We start from the raw sequence: 24,958 nt of genomic DNA on the forward strand, positions 1-24,958 counted from the left end.
ATTCGAACCCACGACTATCACAACAGTAGGTACACCGTCCTTGTCGCCTTTTCCACTGCGCCACCCAAGCCGGCTAAAATTGCTTTTATATTGAAATATTTTAACGGTCTCGGTAACTATTTTTATAAATTATTAATCGATTTGTCAGAGTTTTGATCTTAGAACAGATTTATTTTAAACAGATTTTTTAAATATTATTGGTTTCTGTTACATTATATTATGATTTGTTATATAATTATATTATTCTCCAAAACAATTTATAAATAATATTCTTTAAAATCAAGTACTTCATAAAAAATAGAATCTGTTAATTTTCTAAGTAATTTAGTGTTCAACGGAGCGTAAAGAACTTATCTGGTGAATATGTGCGTAGCTAATAGACGAGAAAATGGACATTGACGGCGTTTTTTCTTGGAATAAATTCGTTTTCATTTCCGTCTTCTGTTTTATTAGGGAGAAAAAAATTACCGCCTATATTATATTTTGTATTATATTGAGAGTTTGTATTATATTAAAAATGTATATAGGAGCCGTCGTTTTTTAATACATCTCAATTTGATATACTCTAAGAAGGAACCGTTTGTTTGTTGAAAAGTTTGCCGAAGTTTCTACATATTTAACTAATACCTCGATATCATTGATAATATATGTATATATATATATATATATATATATATATATATATATATATATATATATATATATATATATATATGTTGATATAATATATTCATGTGAGTAAAGAGATATTTCGCTGTGTTATATCTAAAGGACGCCCGCGAATAGGTATCAATTGCAATTTTCTAATTCTGCGAAGTCTTTTAGAACCTAAACTGTTAACTTACAGATTCATTCTTTTCAACATGAACATCTTAATGCCTTCGACGCATACCCAATCAAATTTTATATATTACTAGATGAGCCAATTGGCTGATAAAAATTTAATACCAATCAGAGTGGATCTGATATAATGCTATTTTGGATCATTTATGATGAAGAAACGTGAACTTCATGGACAGTAGTTTACTTGACTGCTGGTAGTGTTTCTGTAATTCATACATAATTTTATTAACTTATTTCTGATACAAATTTGAATGTTATTAAAATACTTTTATAGTATTATATCTTGAGAGCGGATATGAGATTCAACCGAAGTAATTTGGAAACAACCATTATATTTTTGAATGTTATCCGAGAAGCGGTTAGAATCATATCCCATTCTAGAAATTAATGAGGTTAATGAATTTTGTATTTGAACCATTTTCTTATCCCATCGACACAACACAACTCAGTATATTTACGGCTCTATTTTAAAGCTCTATAATATTGACAAACAATTGTCATTTTCCCAATTGTAACGGATTTGTTAGCACTACAGGAGCGCTGTTTCTGAGGAGCCGCTTAATTTTGTTGTATCGTGCTCGCTATAGTTATGCTTGATGTGCAGGAACTCGCTGAATACTAAGCCTATCCGCTTAATTTCTAGTCATTCTAGGATACAGCTGTAACATACCAATACGATTATTATAATTTTTAACTCCCGCTACCTATCGGTGCATAGAGTATGTGAGGCATTTGATTTACTTCGACTTGGAAGTCAGCTTTATAATAATAGAAGCATGGAAAGGTCTTTCGTTCTTTCGCATTAAATTCGTTATTATTATGTGGTATTATTTACTATTATATATCACTAAATAATAGAGTAATGTTTACAAAGTATGCTTTACCATCAACAGTTATTACATATTTTAATTCTAGTCGTGGTAAATGTTTACTGGATCGCAAGTTCAGTACGTTTCGAAATCACTTTTGATACGAATTATGTATCGAAATTCGTATTTATCATATTGTTTTAATTGGTATTCAACATTTATAGTCAGAAAATAACCGCGAGATCATTGATGATTGTAACACTGTGTATAAGAATATAAAATTGTTGCCTATCTCCCCCCAATTTTTTCTATACATGTTCCACAATTATTCCTAAAATATAATTAGCCAAATCAGTCTAGCCAATTCTCAAGCTTTTTTGACACTAAAGAATAGTAATTCATCCATTTTATAGATTGTGTTATAGATTAACGTAAGAAATTTATTTTTTATGAGGACGTAAGTATGTGCGAAATACTACTGAAAGCAAAGAACTAATTTCTTTTTTTGTTCTGGCCTAAAATCAGACGGTGGAATGCATGACGCATACCTGGTCGCGGATACTTGCCCTGGAGTGACAAGTTGGACCGGGTTATGTAGGACTGCCACTGGACTTACCGATACACTAAACCGAAACCGCCTCGCGGTTGACCCCCGTGGATCGCTACTACTTCTGCATTAAATTTGGGGATATGGCACCCGCTGATCGGGCAGCCGTTGTTGGACACGAGGACACGGCGATTCTATTAATCGCGAACTTGAGCTAACACACGACAGGATACTGTCATATGGGTGCAAAAGTTATGACTGTAGCGACTAATGAGGTCGTTTCAGCCTGGAAAAGGGGGGAGCTTAGCGGTGACTAAGCTCCCAATATCTCGACCAGCTCCCGAACAAGTGCGTTTTCAGAAGAGTTTGAGCTGAGTTGTTGTCTGTGGAATGATTGAGATATAAAGGGCTTGATTTCTGTAGTGTCAGTTTCCCTATAAATTTAATTATTTCTGACAAACCCTGGAGCGCTTGGGGTTCTTCCTAGGAGCTAATTTTGGAAAACTTGAAGCCGTTTGACTTGGTTGGGTGTAACAAACTTGAAGTAGACATTAGATCCGTAGAGGAGTATGGACCGAATTAACATCTTGTAAAATAAGCATTTGATGGAGATGGGAAGTCTGCTAGAAGGGCAGACTAGAGAAAATAGGCCATACCCGAACCTTTCTGGATTGCTTTCTGGATTTGGGAATGCCAACCGAACCGTCGGTCGAAGTGGAGACCTAGGTACGTGACGTTATCCAGCCATGGAATTATAGCGTTGTCGATCTCAAGTTGCGAGACGGGCAGTGCGTAACGTCTCTTATGGAAAATGATGGCCTCGGTTTTCAGGGGGTTGATTTTCAACCTCCAGAATCAGAACCATTTGACCGCATGATCAAGCTGCTTCAGTAAACATTCATGAATTGTAAGTTCGAACCTGGAGGTCGTGAAAAAAGCAGTGTCGTCAGCGCAGACGCGACGTCAATGTGCTCTTTTATTAAAAGATCTGAAACTCTTCATTTTAATATTTTATTAGTTAAATAAGGCTGTGGCCAGCGGGGAACCTTGAGGTAGGCCAGCATCGATTTGTTTTCGATTGGAAAGTATTAGAAGAGAAGAAGCGGAAAGAGCAGTTAGATCTTCTAGGAGGCCTAACCTCACGTATTTTGCGATCATACCGTCGTGTCAGACCTTGTCGAAGGCTTTGGTTAGGTCCAGAAGTACTACTCCAACTTTTTACATTGGTCAAGAGTGTAATGGATGTTTGCGGCCAGACGGGTAGCCTGATGGACGGATGAGTGGTGAGCGCGAAAGCCGAATTGTTCCTCAGGAATGATGTTGTTGTCCTTTGTGAAAGAGTTGAAAGCGTAGAGTACTGCCCGCTCGGCAAACTTCGAAATGGCACTGAGAAGGCTGATGGGTCTGTAGTCAGATGGAGATGATTTTGTTCCTTTCATGTTGAAATGTTGCAGCCTCTTGATGGAGTTAATGATGTTTGCCAGTTCCGCGAGCTGCTTATGCGGGAGATTTTTTAATTGGGTCGTTGATATTCCATCGAAACCTGGAGATTTTTTGGTATGAAGTTTGCCAATCATGGTCTGGAGAGACTTTGGAGACACAAAATGTTTGAGGAGAAAAGCTGGGGTGACTGGTCTTTTGATGTAGTTGGATTCGTTCATGACAGTGTCGTTGACTTTAGCTTTAGTGCTCTCTGCGGGTGGGAGGCATTTTATCTGAGCCTCGTAGGTGTCTGCGAGGAGCTCTGCTTTTTTTTGGTCAGTGACTGCGAAATTTCCTGTAACCGCAGACTTCAGGGAGGGGGGGATGATATTGTGAGTCTTCCCCACGAGGCATTTGGATACACGCCAGAAAGAAGTGGGGCCATCCAGTCTTTGATCCGTGAGAAATGAGTTCCATTTCATCGTTCGCCAGGTCGAGACGGCCTTCCTTACCCCCTTGTATGCTCGGCATACCCTTTTGTCTGCAGCATCAAGAGTGAATCGAGCTAATCTGCATAGATCGTTTTTGATGCGAATTTCACGTTTAAGAGGAGCGGGAAGGTTGTTTCTCCACGTTTGGGATTCTGATGAAATTTCGACTATGGCAGATTCGTAAGAAGACTGAATATCACGAGTTAGTTTGAGTACGGCTTCCTCGAGCTATTCTGCAGTGGAAGCGACTAAAAGGTTTCCAATAGCGCGCATCAGGGCACACCAATAACAACTTATGGTAAATGAAAATAGGGCTTGAAAAAAAAATGTCATGAGAGCAAATATTACAAAGCTTCAGCAGAATAGCTAATTTTTAAAAGTAAAACGTGCTCTGTTAAAACTTGAGACCGTTTAAAATTTTGTGAATTTACTTTGTACCTTACACTTTCCATGGAACCTTGTTAGTAATCATGTATATCCAGTAATAGATGATGTCAAATGTATTGCCAATTGCAGTTTGTAAAAAGTCATATTTAATGCGGCAATATTGTGAAGTGAAGACGATATATATTTTGATGACGTTCATTGGATGCTTTACTGAATAGACTATAAAATAATTTCTTTATTACCCTTTGTTATAAATACTTTTTATAATTCACAATCACTTATCAAAATAATGTCACAATTGAATAATTAATATATATGCATCTTTTGCCAAGATATTTTGATGCATGATTGTATAATTTATATGATAACAGGAACACGTATCAATGCTTATAATATAAAGAAAGGGTTATAAACATAAAAACTATTAATTCGCTTGAAAAACTATTTTATTTGAGGAAAGAAGAGGCCACTTGTTGAGCAACCGATACACACCCGATGACGATCAATCTATTTGAACATAAAACAAACTAGCTATGTCTAGATATCTTATTCATCACTACTATTCGATCACATAAGTACAGCATGCACGACTTTTCACCAATTCCTATATTCCTTTTCGCATTGCCATATGCACATGCTGTGTTAGTGCTGGCGAATGCAGTGGCCATGCGCCTTTGTTTACGAGTCTAGTTTACGAGTGGTGCTTTTTAGGGTAATGTTATGTTTATATTATTCTTCGATTGATCTATATATTTAGCATTACTTAATAAAGCATACTAGCAGCAGACAATACGAAAATACGTGTGTAAGGTATGAATTTTTAGTAAAATATTATTATTTAGTAACACTTATTACACTTACTTAGCAAATGGGTCATTTTGTGGATATATTACAATTTTATTTAAAGTACTCTTATCACCACATATCTCCCATCATAGATATAATACATTATAATCACAGGAATATAATCCGGAAATAAAATTTATTTAGCTTTAGTTTTAAAACCAATTAATAGAGAAAAAACAAGTTGTTAATTTAATAAAATATAATGGTCTAAGTAAAGTATCAATTCAGATAAAATTAATAATTGAATAGTAATTGTTTTCCTATATATAAATAAGTAAAACTAACTTGTTTGTTTTTTTTTATAAACGTTAATATTATTTTTATAAAAGCTCTGGTGATTTTATTTTCTACACCAATAAATCCGAAAAACTACCTTTGCAAAATTTATCTTGATAGCAGTTATATTTATATACAGGATATAAGTTTGATTCATTTTTATACTTCAATCTTCAGCATGTGGCTTGCTGACCTCTTGGCCTGTACCCTTGTCATTGTTTCCTAAATATTTTTGACATATTTTATATTGCTACTGTACTTCATATTCACCAACATAAATATCCCTGTTATTTTTAGACTACCTTATATTTCTTTAGTGCTTTAGAAAGTTAGAAATATGTTTTATATATATATACATATATATATATATATATATATATATATATATATATATATATATATATATATAAATATATATATAAATTATGTTTCTAAAATATTGTTATATAAAGAAAATATGGAATCAACAAATCAATAAGAATATTAATCTTATCTTTTGATTTAATTTTACTTTATTATTCTATGAAGCTTTACGTTGGACTTAGGCTTACAGGCTTACAGGTTTTTATATTGGACAAAAATTTTGTGTCAATATTCATTAAAAAGGAAAGGTTAGCATCTTCGTTGCTCTGTGCATGGTATTTAGAAAATAAGTAACCTATATATTTATATCTAGTAGCTAGGAATTTTGTAAAGTAGATCTTTTGTAGGAGGTTCCTAAAAGTCCCTATAAGTCCTGCAATAGAGTAAGTTGTCCATTTGAATTGTACATTTTTTTAGTACTACATATATTGAGAACATATTTGTTTCATGTTTAACTAAGTTTCTTGTTAGATGCGGCTCTTGATTCTTGAATATATTAATAATATAAAAATATACACTATTATAAAGATAGTAAATATATGTCACTGCATATCTTTGAGTTGAGTAGGTGAATATTATTAAAATTGCTTTTGCTATGGATATGATTAACGCCTGTGCATGTCTATAATATATCCAAAAAAAGAACGTCCCGATATATGTTCTCCCTTACTCTGATGATAAAGAGGGAAAGAAGACATTACTATTTATTACATTACAAGAAAATCAGATAATGAGCTAATTAGGCATTAGATATTTTAACCTGTATTCACTGATTTATTATGTTCACGACCATTTAATTTTAGCATTGCTTTTATCAGCTCAGAAAAATGTGTTAATAAATCAGCATATTTTGTGAATGTTGGCAAATCGCAATTTTAATTACAATTTTATTTTGTGACAATTTTGTATAGTAATGTCATATAAAAGTAGAGAATCGATTATAAGCTTGTTTAAAAATGTTAGAAGAACATATTTGTTTTTATCTTAATTCGAATAGAAATGGTTTGAAACAGGCTCAGGTGTCTAATTTATGAGCGTGTTGATAATTTATATTAACCACTCTCAATTTATTTGTGAAAAACACTATTGGACCTGATCTGTACATATTATCCCTAATAAAGCTTTTTGGAGAAAGATATGCTGTAAAATAATATGCAATTTTTCACTCTTATCTTGCATATACTTAAGATAATGGAATTGCAATTCATTAGATATTTATCCTTTATTTTTTGTTTATTTTAAGATTATAATGTTAATTTAACTGTATTTTAAGAGTCATTCTAAAACTGATTCCATAGTCGACTTTTTATTTGTTTATGTGACTTTTAGGGTCATATAGCACAAAACATATAATATTCCAAGGATTATTGCTTCAGACGGTATAATATCTACGCATTCATTACAAGAATAATAAACTTATTTGATTATTATCGTTAAATAGTACCAGCATTTTACTGGGGTTAATTACTACTATTATAATATAATAGATAACGAGAGATTTAACTTTACCCATCATTTTACGACAATAAAGTCGAATTTTACGTCGGTTCATAATCAAGGATAATCCTCGTATCTGATACGAGGTAATACATTTCTCATATTTTTAATTTTATCCATCAATACACTTAAGTTCAATAACGATATGTTCAGTTTAGCTTTCCACTAATTTTCTTTATAGTTTTTTCATAGAAAATTTGCAAACCTTTTGTTTCAACATATATTTTATTCAAAATAGCAGTGATCCCACGGGATGTCACAATGTTGCCACATCAACTCTGAGTTTTAATACATTTTGACTTTGACATATAACAAAATTTAAATCTAAATAAATTAATTAAACAATATTATCTAATATAATTTATTTTAACAGCTTAATAGATGTAATGCATATATTATCGAAGAACTTAAAACTACAATTAATTATGCATCCACAATAATTTATAAGTTAGAGTTGTTTTACCGTTTTCGCATAGTTCTTGTTTCTTTCGATGCAATGCTTCTTTGTAAAGTAATTTGAAAATGACTGTATTTCGCCTTAGTTTGTTCTGTTACTACATGTATACATGTTTCTTGATAAAATTAGATTTAATCACACATTCTCGTTAATGCATTTGCCATATCTGCAAAACAGTTAGTATTATTTCACCCCTCATACATTTTAACCAAACATTCATATATATTCTGAACAATAACACAATAATTGTCAGCATTGTGTCATAAACCAACATTCATAATGTTTTATTCAATCACTGTCACTTTCAGAATCACTACTCAGTAGTAAAGTAACTCAGTAGTAGTAGTAAATAAGTAAGCCGTTTACTAACAATCTATCAAAAATTTGCTCACGATTCCACCATTTATCAATTACTTCGTGAATGTGTCTGATCGAGCTCGTCCAAATCGAAAGACTTATTGCCGAGAATGCTTCTTCCCATTAATCCATACAGGATTCTGGTTTGAATATCTTTTTCGATCTGAATATCTATTGTAATAAGTCTTTACGATACCCCATATCAACTCAATTGTATTAAATATGCAGTGATGAGGAGGAAGTCGTAATACTCTGACCATAACGTTCAGTAATCTTATCTACCATGTATATTTCTCAGGTTTATTTCTAAAAAAGTAAATTAGGTGAAATGCAATTAAATATATGATTTTTATTTACCAAGCAACATACTGAAATAGTTCATTCTTTAACATGGTTTCTTCAAAATTTATGTTATATACTTTAAGCCATTCCTTAATTGCAGCCATTGTTGATGCACATGTTAGGATGTTGTGTGTATGTTAAACTTTACTATAACATATTAATAATGAAACAATAATCTATTAGATGAATTTGCTGCATAATTATTTCAACATTTCGCGGAAACTAAAGAGCTTTCTCATGTACCAGTTTACACATTAGTTTCAGTAGTAAAATAAATAAATCAATCGTAGTTTTACACACTAAAGGTTATACATTTGAATTGTTTTAGAAATATTTTCTTCCAAATTTAGATTACTCAGCAAATTATTTGTATTGTACCATAAAATTTACATTTTTAAACCATAGAATGTCACCGTAGAGGTTTTGTGAACTGTGAATGGATGACGAGGTCCGGTATTTGGCTGATAATAAAAGTTCTTTGGTTCTTTTATATTGAAAATATCTTTTTTTCTGTTATTCTTTTGTAGTTAATGTTACAGCAGGACTATTTGTTGTTTTGTTTGCTTCGAAGTTTTTTCAAGACTTCATTTGATTTAAGACATGTTTGATGAGTGAGAATATGCTGATTAGAAGGTTATATCAGTATATATTAGGGAGCATCATGGTAGTGGTTCAATAAGTTTATTAAAATATTTCATGGTCTTTGATTTACTCAGTGCTTTAAAGGCTTTGAAAACGTATCACTCCTAAGTCGATGTAACTTGTGTTATTATACTCTTAGAGATTCGAACACTTCAGTTCAGCAGATTTGCTTGATTGTTTGTTGACAAAACTGAGAATTTTTCCTTTGATAAATAGGTATTTAAATAAGTTCCAATCTTGTTATATTAAAAACGCGATAAATCATATGATTATTGGTGCAAAATGCAATATATTATTGTAAACAAATACTAAATAATCTAATCTGTTTGTTAAATTTGATATTTTTGAAATTTTTCTATATAAAATAACAGTCTTTCATTTATTTTTATTTTTGAGTTATTCAATGTCTATATATACTAATCGTGGAACACTCAAAATTTTTCGATTTTTCGAAAAAAATTCGAATCTAAATCCAGTTGTCGCTTCTGGTTGATTTCAACAATTTGATACAATATTATTATATTGTTGACACAATAAATTAAATGTTTACCAGATAAACTTATTAAAAATAAAATTCCGAACTTCTTCAACATTGCGGCTTCCCCGCAAAAGAAAAGTTTTCTGTGATATAATGTGACTGGCTATTAAAAATAGATCTATTACAATATACCAAAGCGCAGATAGTCATCGGTTAGTTCATGGGAGGTATTCATTTAGCCACCAAAGCGGAATATCCATGGCCATAAAGTTTTGCTTTACATGTGGTGGGATCAGCGCAAGGTTTTACCGGAAACATACATTAGCGACTGACGCAGTCATCCTCTTGCATCGCAACACTTGACCACTCGTTGTTCAGTGTATCCAGTAAAAGACTAAACTCACGTCATCTAAATTTAGGACTTCAAAACGTCGCAATGTTGCTTCAACTCTTAGTTTTACTTTATTTTGGTTTTGATATAAAACAACATAATGCAAATAATATGATGAAACAAACATAATTTTATCAAATGTAATTTATTTTAACATTATGATACATCTAATGTATATAATATTAAGGGATTTAAACTACCGCCGATTAAAGATCTACAATAATTTGTAGGTTATAGTTATTTTGTGAAATTTAAATTGAACTTTATTCCTCAACACGTCTGAGATTTTATGTTGTGGTGACAATTATATATCCAAGTAATGTATATTATTTTCATTAGAGAGCATATACACTTTTCAACATTTAGTTCTCGTTTTTTTTGTTGTCGTGCTTCCTTATCTAGTCATTATCACTGTATTCTCCTAAGTTTCTTCTGTTGTATTTCTACCTGTGTACATTATTCTTGATTAAATTAGATTTAATATCTGCATTTTCACTAATGCATTTGCTATATCTATAAAACGATTAGTAGTCATCGCCTCATACATTCTAATCTAATGCACATACTTATGCACACAAAGTTTCCACACCTTACAATACTATTTTCTACAGTTTTTCTATATTAATTAATATCTTTTTTTTTCTCTTAAATAATTCTATTAAATTTTTAAAATTTGTTTGTGTATTCACTGTTTCTATACATTTTATAAATTTTATCTCGAATAGGTTTATGTTGATTCGACACCCTTCGTATATTAGCGGATTTCATTTGATGAATCTAACATATATTGTTCTTCATATTTAGATAGATTTTAGTCATTTTACATCTAATGTTCGTCTAGTCTTTAGTCTTTAATTAGTTAAAAAAAATGTTTCCAATACAATCCTACCAACTTTATATTTAATAGTATCAATCACTATGTAGGCGTTTTAGTAGCAAGAGGGGGCCTCTATTATCTTGTTCCTGTTGAAAGTAACTGACTAGAGACGCAATCTATTTCTGACCCTCACTATTAGTTGGCTTCGGCCTTTTCAATTAGAGCAATATAATATACAAAGCAGTAATTCTCAAATGATAAATTTAAAAAACAAGCAAACACCAAAAGAAGGTTTGCTGGATTATAATTTTTAATTATTATAACTAATTTTTTTATTATTATAACCAGACCAATAGAATAAAAAGTGCACGAAAAACTTATTTCCAGTTTAAAATGAATTTACATATTGCAACAGGCAATACATTCGATGTTCGACACGTCTTGAGATTAATACAGCATAGCTTAACTGTCAAAGTAGATGTAGCAAAATAGATCGATGATTGGATAGCTGCCAAACATAACATCGTTGAAGGCGGTATAAACACGTTACCAGGAGTACAAGTCCTTTCAATAATGTCTTATTAAAGAAATATTAGTATCATAATACATGTAAGCAGTTAATAGCATCTTCGACGTAACAGTTTTCTTTTCCTTAGTTCTATACTTCTCCAGAGTCTACCCTGGAGCCAATTTCCGTTTTCACTTGATGGTGTTTCATTTAATGATTAATGAATTTATTCGGAATAATATAAATGTTTGTCGATATCCTTTGGCGCTGATATTATTTTGATGTCATTATTATGTCTTGAAAACAGACCTCGATGAATAATAACATTCTGCGAGTCAGAGCTGGCATATCCTGTCTGTAAATTTCGGTTTTCCTTCAGACAGTTGATTTTATTTATGTTTCCGCCATTCATCAACCAAAAAATTGTTCTCGTTTTCGTATTTCCGCCTTGGAAAATTCGTTTTTATCTGCGACGGCAGTCGCTGAAGCCTGTTTTTGTTTGCCAATACTTTTACGGCCACTTCCAGTTTATTCCTCGAGATTTTTTTTTATCGAGACGAACGATAAGGGTATTAATTTTATTATTGTAGATCTCTTTTATTATGGAGCTTTTTTCCGAGGAAAACGTCGATGATGGGCAGAGCGATAGGGAGTAAATAAAGGATCATTATTGTTTCTTTTGTGGATAATATTTCTTTAGATTTATAATTGTATTTCTTTAATATGAAATCCAATATATACATTATTCTTGATATTTTTGATGTTATCATTGGTTCATTTTACTGTCAATACATTTTAATTATTTTCCTGTTATTTTTATTACTGTTATTATTTAAAAAACATATGACACTCATATTACAACTAATTAGACACTATCTCGCAAGTTGTGCTAACATTGTTCTTCGAAATTTTGAAATCCATATCTAGATCCTAATCTAAGTAGAGTTTAAAATATGACACAGTTATTACACATAGCTTAAACATACTAATATAATGGGTTATAATATTTTCAAGCTTCGTGTGGACCCACAGTTTTCGAACAGTTTTACTACTTTGACATTTTATGGTCGCTTAATTTGTTCACTTGCCACAGTTACACACCACAGTTACACACTATATCTATACTGCCTTCAAAATTTGTTTATATAACAATTTCTTGTGGAATTATTCGGATTCTCGTCCAAATAATTTTTTAAATGCATTTTTTAAAGTAAAAGTATTTGGTAACAAATCTCCAATCAACTATTGCTGGTAATGAATATGTTTCTGCATCAAGAGTTAATATTAATATTGTAAGAAATATTAACAATTAAAAACTATATGTGCTGAGTAACTGGACGAATTGGTTATGATGTTACAAAGGCGTTCCCAAAGATGCCATATCTTCTCTTCTTCATCGACGTAGTGGTATTAACAGCCTGTGTTTATTTTGACGTCCATCCTATTTTGAATGATATTTTTAGATTCGAATGATGCCATTTGAAAGCAAGAATTGAATTCGCGAACTTTATGGAAAAAAGTGTTATTATGCTAGCTCGAACTCGTTAATTGTGTTGGCTTAGACTTTCAATCAAACCTGTGTTTGCAATCAGGTCCTTTAACCTTATCCGTGAAGTGTTCTTCTATAATTCTATTTAACAGACAGTCCCGGACTATTTCTACATTATGTAGTAATAAATACATAAAAAATAAGTAGCTCTGGAATTTAAAATAAACAGAAATGTAGACGATATTTCACTAAAATAATTAATGAATTTGGGATTAAAATAGAAAATGTTATCCTTGTCATAAGCAAGAATTGAATTCACGAATTTTATGGAAAAAAGTGTTATTATATTAGCTCGAAGTCGTTCATTATGTTGGCCTTGACTTTAAGTCAAACCTTCAAGCGTTCTTCTATAATTCTATTTAACCAACAGTTACGGACTCTTTCTGTACCATGTGTACGTTAAATACTTTGCTGCTCGAAGAGTCTCGAAAGTCTTAATAAATACATAAAAAAATAAGTACCTTTGGAAGTTAAAATTAACAGAAATGTAAAAATTTCACTAATATAACTAAAGACATTGAGATTAAAAAAATTATTTAAAATATTACCATATGTTATTTCTATTATTCAATATATTACCTTAAATTTAGACACATTGTATAATCTAATACATAGTATATTCCGTAAAAGGGTTGAGGCAGCAAATATCTATGACGCCAGATAAATATGTTAATATTATGGGAATAATGTTAAGTTTAGTTCATAAAGTATGCAAAAAATTAACTCAAATATGCGAAATCGGGGAATTGTTTTGCCTGGGTTCTCCAACAGAGGCTCTGTGGCCACTTTCTCGAGGCATTTGAATTGTTCCTCAAAGGCATTTTATTGGCTCATTTCTATAAAGCCATTGTTTGTTTCAGTTTGTTTGTGTCGCCATTTTTGTGTGCCCGAAGTAGAGTACGATCAGCGTTTTTCAGAAAGCCAAAAAGAAATACATTTATTTTGGTTAAGAAACTGAATCAATGTTTTGGGTTAATGTTAACCCTGAGATAGGTGGGTCTTTTGGATCTAACCCATGAAGTCAGAAATATACATTCTTCAACAAATGTTTGAAGATAATAAACTTAATGCTCTTTTTGTTTGCATTTAATGATACATTAATACAAAATAAAATAATACAATTCATAGACCTAAACAAATTGAGACTGAATCTATAGGCAAGAGATAACCTTATGTTGCTTCTATTCTATTGTTAATAGATCCTACTATCTGTGTTTTATTGATTTAAATCCTTGACTTTACCATAATAACAATACATCAGTAATTTTTATATATATGATCTTTTGTCGCCGTTGCTTAGAATATTAGTTTTTGGTATTATTCATTTTAATTATCGGATCCACAATTTTTACAATAAAATTTAAAAAACAATTATAACTTATCTCAAAATATTTTTGTGTTTAATGAGTAAATAAAATATTAAGAGATATGGTCTTAGTCTGCGTTCAGTACGAGGGTACAAAAATGCATTCTATTTATATTAACAGCACGAAAGGAATATGAAAAAAGGCACTATAAACAATTTTGATTATATTTGCCACGAGATATGTTAGGTCTCAATTAGGTTGCAACTATTTTATATTTATATTTTATTATTTCAATTTATATATATATATATATATATATATATATATATATATATATATATATATACTTAAATTTTAGTATTTTTATATTTTATAGTATTTGTGTTTGCATAGAATATTATACTAAAGACATCACAACATAATTATTTTTAATACATATAATATTACATTGGGTTTTACAAATTTAATTGGTTCGTAGAATGTGACGTCAGGGGCTATTCACGTGATTTGAGCCAACGTGATTCGGGGGAACGAATCTTCAACCAAATAATTGCCTTACTAACAAAATATTTTCTCTACAGGTATCAGTAATGATAGTTTATACTAACCAATTATTTTTCAGACATTTTATTTTTTGTGTACTTTATCAGTGAGTTTAATATTAGTTTTGAAAAGTCAATAGTTTTAACGAACTGCCTGCCTAATTTATGCGTAGTTTTTCGCTATTTTAATGAGGTGAGACATGATTAATTCTATTAATTGTAATCGAATATCGACTACTGAGAGATCACCAAAATACTACTACTTTTTAAAAATTCAGATATACAAGAAAAACATTTTCTAAATTAGTTGGTTTATTATATTGTTTATTAGACTTCACATGAGGTTTAAGGACCAAAAACAAAGGCTGATACAAACATGAAACTGATAGTAAATGAATAAGCACAAGATATAACTGTAATTAAAATGTCTGCGGCTTATTTTATCAAAGTCAGTAGTGGAACCTTTGACGGCACTGTTTAAAAATTACTTCGACAAACTGTGTCGCTGTAGGGATTTTAACGACGAAATCATGTTTGAAGCGTTTTCGGGTTGTACAAACACGTTAGGCATGAAAGCCGTGTTGTCGATTCGAAATAGTGGGATGAATTTGAAATTCGAACGGGAACAAACTTACTTTTATGTTGTCGGTGGATTACCTGTAGCTTTGTTTCGAATTGAATTATTTATCCTTGCGAGATTTTGCCTATACGGGAGTTTGTTTTCAGAGTTCACGCAATTATGCATGGAGTTTGGCGTATATTCAAATTCCAATTCCAATTTTTAAAATATCCAATTGAAATCTGCCGAATCTAATGCTAACTTTGGTTAGGGTGGTAGATGTTTTACAAAACTTTTTTTTATTACATTTAGTCTTTTAATAATTTTTTGTCTTGAAATGAAATGGGACCACCAAAATTATTAACAGGAATTTTCTCATTGCTAATATAATTTTAGTAAAGGCTTTTATGAAATTTCAGTTCATGACATAAAAGGTCACATTTCAGTCAAATGTTCGATTCGTCCAATCACACACGTGTCAATCAATTTATACTTAAAGCCATCCCAGAACCTTTTGTCGATTGGTTTATATATTAATTTATGTTTATTTAATACAGTTGTTGAATCCAACAAACATGAAGCTAGTTAAATGAAGTGGCCTTTTAACGAGAAGTTTATTTAAAATGTATAGATTTGAGGGCGGCTTGGTAAGTATAATTTTTTTTTAACTTAATACTTCCAAATATAAGGTTTTCTCAGGCCTCCTAAAATAGCCACTTGATTCAGCGAGCACGTCAATAGGTCTAAATACCATCCCACTCAGTAACCTCTTTAGGATTGGAAACAGGAAATAGTCGCAGTAAGCTAATTCTGGAGGATATGAATGAGGTAGCAGTTTATAGTCCAATTTAGGTATTTTTGTAGCAATAATTTCTATCTCGTCAAATGCGGTCGGTTTTTGATTCCAATAAATATAAAATCTATTCAAAAGCCCTAAATAGTGTTCGCCGATGTTTGTTTTACCCTTTTGAATATCGTCAATATAAAGTACACCTCGTGTATTCCAAATACTGTGGTTGACCGACAGGCCCAACTGGAAACCATTGTTTTAAATGTTCTGGTGTTTTGTGATATATCCATATATTAAACTAGCAGAAGAAATAGTTTGGATTGTTAGTTAACTTGTAGACTTGTTTGACCAGAGACTGATAAAAACTTAGGTCCCCTAATACGGGATAATACTTATTCACCTAACTCTAATTGTTTGACCGAAGACTGGCTAAGACTCGTATTGCCTGAAACTTGTCTTCTGTAAACGATCTTTTGAAAAATGTCCAAATAATTCGGACTTTTTTCAACGTAGCTTTCCATGTTCTTTGGTTACTTCGGTATATTACTGAAAACTCTCGTCAAGGCAATCAAAGTAAGATCAATTGTATTTCATATATATATTATTAAGTTATTTTAACAATTAAAAATATAGGCCAAAAAGAGGTCATTTTAACGGGAAGAAATATATCTTGACTTCCTTACAACTGTAGGTCCGAAAGGAATTTATAACTATAAAACATTGTCTGAAATTTTATCTAGGATGAAAGATATTTGGGATCCTATTTATAGTTTTAGTCTCTCCTGTTTGTCAAATTAGTTTTATTTTATATAGAATTTTGTATATACACGAAAAACATGTTAAATCTATTTAAAGGCCCTAAATAGTGTTCGCCGATGTTTGTTTTACCCTTTTGTATATCGTCAATATAAAGTACACCTCGTGTATTACAAAATACTGTGGTTGACCGACAATCCCAATTGGAAACCATTGTTTTAAATATTCTGGTGTTTTGTGATATATCCATATATTGAACTAGCAGAAGAAATAGTTTGGATTGTTAGTTAACTTGTAGACTTGTTTGACCAGAGACTGATAAAAACTTAGGTCCCCTAATACGGGATTATACTTATTCACCTAAGTCTAATTGTTTGACCGAAGACTAGCTAAGACTCGTATTGCCTGAAACTTGTCTTCTGTAAACGATCTTTTGAAAAATGTCAAATAATTCGGATCTTTTTCAATGTAGCTTTCCATGTTCTTTGATTACCTCGGTATATTACTGAAAACTCTCGTCAAGGCAATCAAAATAAGAACAATTGTATTTCATATATATATTATTAAAATAAGTTATTTCAACAATTAAAAATAATTTTACTTAATTTAAAAGAGGTCAATTTAACGGGAAGAAATCTATCTTGACTTCCTTACAACTATAGGCCCGAAAGGAATTTATAACTATAAAACATTGTCTGAAATTTTATCCAGGACAAAATATATTTGTGATCCGGATGGAAAATTGAAAGGCGAAGAAAATGGTAACATTTTTAAAGGTAAACGATCAACAAAAGAAAATATGAAAATATTTGATAGGTGGTAAAGGTCTCAAGGTGGCGTTTCCTGTCGCAAATAATGGAAAAATGTAGGGATTGTAAAAAGCGCGTTTTTAAATCAAAAAGTTTTCGCTTACGTAGGCTTAACCATTTTATGCAGTACACTACTCTGCAGAAGTTTGAAAAATCTAAGGTTACTTAAATGACACGAAAGCGAAACAGATAAGTTATGATTAATTACATTAAAATCTTACTCAAACCTCAGATTAACATTTATTTAAAATTAGTTAAATATATTTAATGCAAATTAAAAAATTAAATTAAATAAATTAATATCGACAGCCTCCTCTTCCATTGTTAATATCTGTATCCATATTGATTTAGTCCTATTCATATTGAGAATACGTTTCTTCTCAGTCATCTCTGGATTTGGCGTATGTGCACATTGAACTCAATTTAATTTTAAATTAGGATAATCCGAGTTTGGCGTATGCGTACATACAGCTTTATTTACTTAACTTTTTTTTATCGTGATTATTAGACTTAATGTTAAAAATACTTATATGTAAGTAGGTAAGTAGGTTCAGGAGGTAAATAAAAATGGTAAAATTTTGAATAAAAGGGAATAATAAAAATATAATTAATATAAGTCCAGCCATTCTATTTTTATAAAAACATCATATTACATTGAAACTTTGTTGAATGTTGTTTAATGAAAAATGAAGAGGGAAATAAATATTGAACACTATTTGACATAACACATGTTATTTAAAAAATTATTAAATAAAATGAAATAATAAGAATAATTTCTATATGTCTTTCTATTTTTATAAAAACACCATATTTAAATTAATTTACATAGTTGAACAATTAACCAAGTTTCCAAGAACTTTATAAATAAACGTTGTCATAAAAAGACCAAAATCGTTTAGATCAAACCCAGCCAAAATAGCTAAAACCAAATGAAAGAGCTACCGCTATATATGAAAGCAGTAAAACTCTTCTAAAAATCTCCAAATATCATGATCAACTGTGATCGATACTCTTCTTGATCCACAAATCCCATTAATGAATTGACTATCTCGAGCTTTCGATTAACGTATTGTACATTTACTAGCCTAAAGTGAATGGATTATCGTACTATTAAACTGAAAGAAATCTCAATCAATACGAAACAATAATTTATTTACTTATACTCTTTTATAACAATGCATTGTATTTTCCTTGTCACTAGATCATTGGGGCGTTGTTTTATATATTGTTTATTTGATACAGATCTACCTTTGTTAGCAAATTTAGTTATTTCACAGTGTTACTTTACACTGTTCCTATATCTTAGCAAAATTCTGTCCAATTTCTTCTTCTCTGAATTTCACATTCCTCGACTTTCACTCCCAACAAATTATCGCTACATCTTATATATAAAATTAAATTTAAGTCATTACTAAAATCATTAAATTTTGGGATATGTTGATACCTATTCGATGTCTTTGAAAATATTGTGTTATAAATTTGGCAGTTAATATTCCCACTATAAATAAAATTGATCCTGTTTCGATTTTATAACTTTTAAATATAACATTATATTCTGCATTTACCCTCATTCTTCCCTATTTTAAAACGAATGTATGTTAAACCACCAGGAATAATACAACAATTTAGTTACTATTACTATAGAATCATGCAACGCAAAATTTAAATATCCTAGTTTATTTTGATTAGACTGACTGTACCGTTCCACTCAAAAAGAAAGTACCATTATTAGAAAAGGAATGCATTATGGTTTATTCCTTTCTATGGTTTATTCTATACAGGATAGTGCGCATGCACCAAAACCGGAGATGACTGAGGAGTAAAGTATCTTTTCACATTGACCTTATCCTAATCATAACGAACTCTTTAAAATGAAAACGAAATTTTTCTCCTTCTTTTTTTATTTTTTTATTTATTATATCTTTTATTTCATTCTTCTCCTTTCTTTCCTCTTCACGTTCCTACCCTTCATCACCATGTCGTACCTCTGAATCAAGATGAAATCTCTACATCGGTCTGTTTGCTAGCGTGTGAGGTCTGGATCGAGTCTTGTTTGTATTTGTTTACTTTGTGTCCATTTTTAAATGGTGTATACACTATTTATAGTTTTAGTCTCTCTTGTTGGTCATTTTAGTTTTATTTTATATAGAATTTTGTATATACACTGTCATATACGTCTGTATCCATTCTTTTTGTGTCAACACCGTACTGTTTTATATGTGGTTTATAGTGGCGAAATGACCAGCGACAGGAAAATAATACATTTTTCTTTAAATTTTAGTTTCGTCAAAATTGCTGCATTTTTTAGTACATATAAATACATAAATTACTACAATATGTGCAATAAATCCACTAATATTACCCACTCTTTATATTAACTTATTTAAGTATTGAGAGTGCAATGTCTTCAATCACATTCGTATTAATTATACACTTTTATTTCTATATATATTATATTTTATTTTCATATAAAAGAGGTTTGGAGATTGTGATGGTAATTTCGTTATTTACAAATTTCTTCGTGTTGTTCGTATTGTTTTTGCACTGGCATAACTTTGAGGAATGTTCTTGGAAAATAAAATTTCGGCTAATTAGATCTCCAGAAGAAATTTCATTTTTCTGAAATCCTTTCAGATTTTGTTTTTGTTGAGTTTTTCAAAGCATTCCCAAACCATAACGTTACTACCATCATACTATCAGTCTGCACAAGACACGCTTCTGAGGCCCGCTATCCTTTTCGTCGAAGTACAAAAACACGTCTGTTAAATCTGATAGGACATTTTTTAGAAAATTTTCGTTATTTTTAATATACCCATTCCAGTTTATTTCTCTCATGAGTACTAATTAATCTCGGTTTTAAGTTTGCTAGGCGTCCAGCTGGTTAGTGGAAAGTAAACGTCTCTTTATGGATATATTCCAAACTGGCTTTTCTCGTGTTTATTTGAAATAGCGATATGTTGAATCGCAGTTAAACCTTAATTTCAATTAGGTAATGTTAGCTGCTTTGTTGTAGACTTTCGCTCAGATCACTTTTGGTCTCGACACCTTTATAAACTCCTACCTTATCTACAATTCGGCACATGAGGCATCCTTCTTGTCTCAAAATACAGACAATTCTACTGCTCAAGTGAAATATGATTCGTTTTTATCATATTATTGTATTTCTGTTGTGTGTTGTATTGTGCGTCCTGTTGTAGCTTTTTTATGAAGGCTATAAAGTACACTGCACTCTAAAATAATATAAAGAAATCTAAATAATAAAAAGATTATTATATTAAAGAAGGCTGCGTTCAAATTAAAAGCACTGACTAAAACCTCAAATTCTAAAAATAAGGACAATTGAACAACTGGTAAGAAACTAATCATTTTGTCGGTTATTATCATAAGTAGCGTTCTAAAAATATTAAATTATAATACGAACACATTTACTTGAAGTGTTATTGTAGTATTTTTATGCAAATAATGACAGGGTATTTTCTAATTTTTGAACAATAGTTAATTTAGCAGTGATTATATGTATAATGAAGGTTTATATATTAAAAGGTTTGTTTTTTATATATTTTAGGTCTGTTGCAATTTCTTCGATTATTTATCATAGTAATACGCTAATTAGGCACAGTTATACATAATATATACTAAAATTATGTTCAATAAAGAGCATGGATATGTTATATAAGATATATCTGTCAATTTGGTTCCTGGTCCACACCCATTATATGCAGTTCGTCTGGTAATCTGATGGACTTATATATATTATTATATATTGCATATCGATTAGATGCTATTTTTCCAGTGAGCACTATAACTCAATTTTTAAATTACAACAAACATTAAAACAAAATCGTTTAAATTTCAGTACCTTTTAAGATTTTATATTTTGTAAATTGTGCGGATTAAAAACTCTACTGTATAATCAAAGAGAATAAAGTATATGGCAAGTATGCAAACAAACATTGAAATAAAATCGTTTAAATTTCAGTACCTTTTAAGATTTTATGTTTTGTAAATTGTGAGGATTAAAAACTCTACTGTATGATCAAAGAGAATAAATTATATGGCAAGTATGCAAACAAACATTGAAACAAAATCGTTTAAATTTCAATACCTTTTAAGGTTTTATATTTTGTAAATTGTACAGATTAAAAACTCTACTGTATGATCAAAGAGAATAAAGTATATGGCAGGTATGCCATTATAGTGTAAGGTATGTTTATTAAATTAAGTTTTAGAAAATTTCACCGTAGGTTTCACTCAATTTGAAAATACATTTCCCTAAGACGCGAATTTTGTTATTTCAATTTCCTCAAATAACAAATAATGGTTTTCGTATTTACTTAGACGAGATATACAGCGTGGGGAAAAAGTCTTGCTACTATTGATGCCATTTCCGCTGAGTGGCAATAATGGAAGGATTATTTTCATAAAATATTGCCATTTTTTCTACTCGTTCTAGTAGCGTATATTTATCAATAATAAAATTTGGATATCTACACTATACAATGGTTAAAGCAAAAGTCAGCTAAACGTCACATAACCGGGGCGTTTGTCCTACCCTATTCTAAAATTAGAACGATACAGGAAATATTAGCATGGCCCCAGCGCAAAGGTGACACGTGCAAATACTAAAGCTAGTGGAAAGACTCTTCAATACCTCTTCCTCTACAGACACTTTCAACACGGTATTCCTTCACAGAAGTCCGCCAACCTAATCCTCGCCTAGCACCAACTTCCTCCAATGATCATTCCCTCAGACACCTCTTAAACAGGTGTCTGGTGTCTTCTGCATAATTTCGGGTCTGCTCTCTGAGATAGGTTTCAGTTCTTTCCACATCCTCCCAATTCAAATACCCAGATTCACCCTTGGTTTCTCATGACCACCTCAATCAACACATCCCTAGGCATTTTTTTAAAGAACACCCTTCCTCCTTTTCTAGGGCAAATATTACGAATTTATCGCTCGCTATCCAGAGCACAAAACTATATATAGTGATGGTTTTAAATCCGATGCTGGCCTTGGTTGAGATTTTGTGTCGGAGAAGTGAACCTTCCTGTCAAGACTAGCCGAAAAGGAATCAATTCTAACAGCGGAGCTTTACGCCATTCTGCAATCCTTAATAAAAATCTATTCCCAGACATACAAATAATTGCTAATCTTCACTGACTCTTACAACTCCTTAGATAGCCTCAATGAGCGCAAGTACAGCCATCTTATCGCGTCGGAAGCCCTGGTTCTCCCACGTTTCCTTTCACTGGGAGGATGTACGGTTATAATGGTGTGGAGCCCCCCTTATGTTGAGATTCCGGAAAACGAACAGGCAGACACATTAGTATTGTATCTACTATTACTAGGGATAGAGTACAATAATAATGGAAGTCAGAGAGAGATTAAAAACGATTTGTTTAGTCTGCTTCTTGTTCCTTCCACCCGCGTTGTTCAGTGGTACTGAGCAGGCTGGGACACGCACACCATTTCAGGCATGGCCATCTAATATCCTCGGAGAGTAGAGCGAGGTTCGGACTGGCGAATTGGAGTAGCGCACTTACGGAGCGACAGTCTGATGGGTTTCCTTCGAGAGATCGGCTACTTTTATAGTAGATAAATTATAAATTTTGTAAAGTCTTAACCTAAAAAGAAATATATCCATATACCCAGCCCTTAATTCCTACTTGAACATACAGACCCCAACAATTTTTATCTCTATTTTTATCTATAATTCTTTAAGTTTTATGCATGCGAATAAACATGTCCATGTTAGTTCATCTCAATTTTTTTTAAGTATATTTTATCAACTCCTTTTACCAACTAGAGGTATCTGGACTGGACCTAGAGTTTAACGTGGGCTCCGAACCACGGTCCTCAGCATTAAACCTACCGACTGCCAAGTGACCAACTTTAGAAATCATCCCAGATCCGGCGTTTCCCAGTCTGGTTACTGGCGTGACTGGGATCATTTTCCTTGTCGGATTTTACACATTACCTAGGACAATCACAAATTTTAAACAATCACAATCATAAATTTATTTACGAAATTTAATTAATTAAATTTAATCTGCCCGTGGGCAATAAGTATTATTGTTTGATGTCTGTTATATAATATAACCATCCTAACATGTAGAAGATTACTTCAGTAGGTGATCTGATGTACAATTTATAATCTAAATCTTATTCTAGATACTATTCTAACTTATTTTAAAGTCTATCCTAACTTATTCTAATGACTATTTTATATTATTCTCTATGTGTCTTATTCTATGTGTCTATTAACCAGTTCGTATGGTAGTTTGCGTTGGAGCCTACGCACTTCAATGTCATTGCGCACATTTAACTGTTTGGCGAGTGTATTAGGATGCACTAATAGTCTTTCAGAGTACTTCTCACTAGCACTTCGAATCACATTCGTTATGGGTTCTATGGGGATATCGCGATAAATCAGTTTGTTGGACACGTAATATGGGGCATCGACGATGACTCGCAACACTTTATTCTGGAACCTCTGAAGGATATCTATGTTAGATTTGCTAGTAGTACCCCACAGTTCAATACCATAGTTCCAGATGGGTCTAAGTATTGACTTATACAGGAAAACCTTGTTTTTTAATGATAATTTAGATTTAGGCCCTATCAGCCACTGCATTTGGTTTATTTTAAGACAAAGATGAAGGTTTTTTGTGGCTGATATTGGATCCTCGTGTGATGATAAAAGCGCTGTATCGTCAACATATGTTGCAACAGTAGTGTTTCGTGAGGTCGGTAGTTCAGCTGTATACATAAGATATAACAATGGACCGAGAACTCTGCCCTGCGGAACACCCGAATATATGGGCTGTAGGTCAGTGTATTCGTCACCTTGTTTGACAATAAAATGTCGGTCTGAGAGATACGATTTAATTTGAATACCTAATTTTTTTTTAAATAAACAAATTCCAGTAAATAAAAGAAGTACAGTTGTGCAGTCGCGAAATGACAAAAAACGTCGAAAGCCACAAGACCAAAAAGAAAAGGATGGTTTTCAGATCCCTAATATCCATAATATTAAGAAGTTCGATTAAAATTTTAAGAAATTTGTTTGGTTTGATATCTGGAAAATGCAGCACAGCAAAAAATTTGCATTTTGCTAGAGAAAGTATGGTAATCCGAATGGTTTTGAGAAAATAGTATTGCATTGTGTTAAA

At 31.6% G+C, this 24,958-nt stretch overlaps 1 protein-coding gene and 1 non-coding gene across 2 annotated transcripts in view; both read left to right on the top strand.

Annotated features, from left to right (window-relative positions):
• LOC143200605 (orexin/Hypocretin receptor type 1) overlaps nt 1-24,958 on the top strand; it is a 1,081,956-nt gene that overhangs the window by 133,752 nt on the left and 923,246 nt on the right. The window lies entirely within an intron of this gene.
• On the top strand, nt 22,323-22,430 carry LOC143201831 (U6 spliceosomal RNA). Its single transcript, XR_013007035.1, has one exon. It is a non-coding gene; the product is annotated as a U6 spliceosomal RNA (small nuclear RNA).

The sequence above is a fragment of the Rhynchophorus ferrugineus genome, unplaced genomic scaffold (genome assembly GCF_030347505.1).
Source record: "Rhynchophorus ferrugineus isolate W39M unplaced genomic scaffold, kcgeb_rfMv2 rfM8, whole genome shotgun sequence".
Taxonomy (NCBI): domain Eukaryota; kingdom Metazoa; phylum Arthropoda; class Insecta; order Coleoptera; family Curculionidae; genus Rhynchophorus; species Rhynchophorus ferrugineus.